At 45.2% G+C, this 1,614-nt stretch overlaps 1 pseudogene; it reads left to right on the forward strand.

The window, feature by feature from the left end:
- On the forward strand, nt 1–531 carry LOC122560390 (ferritin, middle subunit pseudogene; annotated as a pseudogene).
- Nucleotides 532–1,614: the final 1,083 nt, after the last annotated feature.

Raw genomic sequence — 1,614 nt, forward strand, 5'->3', positions numbered from 1 at the left:
ATGGCTTCCCAGGTTTGTCAAAACTATCACCAGGATTGTGAAGCTGCTGTCAACAAACAGATTAATCTGGAGCTCACTGCCTCCTATCTCTATCAGTCTTTGACGTTGTACTTTGACCGGGATGATGTTGCCCTGCACCATTTCTCCCAGTTCTTCAAAGCTCAGTCCCAGGAGAAGCAGGAACATGTAGAGAAGCTGCTGAAATTCCAGAATCAGCGTGGAGGCAGAGTCCTCCTCCAGGATGTGAAGAAGCCAGAGAGGGATGAGTGGGGTAACGGTCTGCAGGCAATGCAGGTTGCCCTGGATCTGGAGAAGAATGTGAACCAGAGTTTGCTGGATCTACACCAACTCGCCACTGCCCAGACTGACCCTCATCTGTGTGACTTCCTGGAGACTCACTATTTGGATGAGGAGGTTGAGATCATCAAGCGACTTGGGGACTACATCACTAACCTGAAGCGTCTGGGAGCTCCTGAGAATGTGCTGGGAGAGTACCTGTTTGACAGGCTCTCGCTGGAGGACAGCAGTTAGTGGGGCCTGGGGTACTGTCTGCTTTTGTCTGAATGCATTACTGACTTGGACAATCTGGCATCCCCCAGGGAGAAGGAATATGTTGGCAAGAATGTAATGGCTGTATCACCTGAATGGAAATGAATAAAATCTTGTATTGATTGATAAAAAAAAAAGGTGACTTGATAGAGGTGTACAAGATGATTAGGGGTTTAGATAGGGTCGACAGTGAGAATCTTTTTCCACGTATGGAGTCAGCTATTACAAGGGGGCATAGCTTTAAATTAAGGGGGGGTAGGTATAGGACAGATGTTAGGGGTAGGTTCTTTACTCAGCGAGTCGTGAGTTCGTGGAATGCCCTGCCAGTAGCAGTGGTGGACTCCCTCATTATGGGCATTTAAGCGGGCATTGGATAGGCATATGGAGGATAGTGGGCTAGTGTAGGTTAGGTGGGCTTGGATCGGCGCAACATCGAGGGCCGAAGGGCCTGTACTGCGCTGTATTCTTCTATGTTCTATGTTCTATGTTCTAGAGGGCTTTCAAAAATCCAACCAAATATCCTCTTTCCAAGTTGTAAATGTTCTATGATTAAGATCAATAAAATAAAGACAAGGAATGGAATGAGAGAATGGATGAGGCTAGAGGTGAGACAACTAACACCAATAAAATGAAATAATCCAGGGTGCAAGAGAGTTTCTACAGGAGCGGATATGAAAAGTTAATAGCTATTGGGAACATAACAAATAGGAGCACAGCTAGGTCATTCAGCCCCTCAATCCAGTCCCACTGTCCTATAAGATCATGATTGATCTGCTCAAGGCCTAAATTCCTGTTTCAAACCTCTCTTCATGATCCTCAACTGTCCAATATTTCAAAATCTATCTACGTCCTCTTTGAATATTTTCAATGATCGAGCCTCCACAACTCTCTGGGGAAGAAAATTTCAAACATCCATTACACTCTGAAAGGGGATCCTTTATGGCTCAGTTTTATATGAGTGCTGCCTAAGTCTGTAAATGTACCTTCTGGTTCGAGATTCCCATTCCAGTGGAAACATCTTCTCGAAGGTCTCACCTGTCAAGAGGCTCAGAATTTTGTATGTTT

Source organism: Chiloscyllium plagiosum, unplaced genomic scaffold (genome assembly GCF_037043375.1).
Source record: "Chiloscyllium plagiosum isolate Xiang-an unplaced genomic scaffold, Cpla_swu_hap1 HiC_scaffold_20, whole genome shotgun sequence".
In the NCBI taxonomy this organism is placed as follows: Eukaryota; Metazoa; Chordata; class Chondrichthyes; order Orectolobiformes; family Hemiscylliidae; genus Chiloscyllium; species Chiloscyllium plagiosum.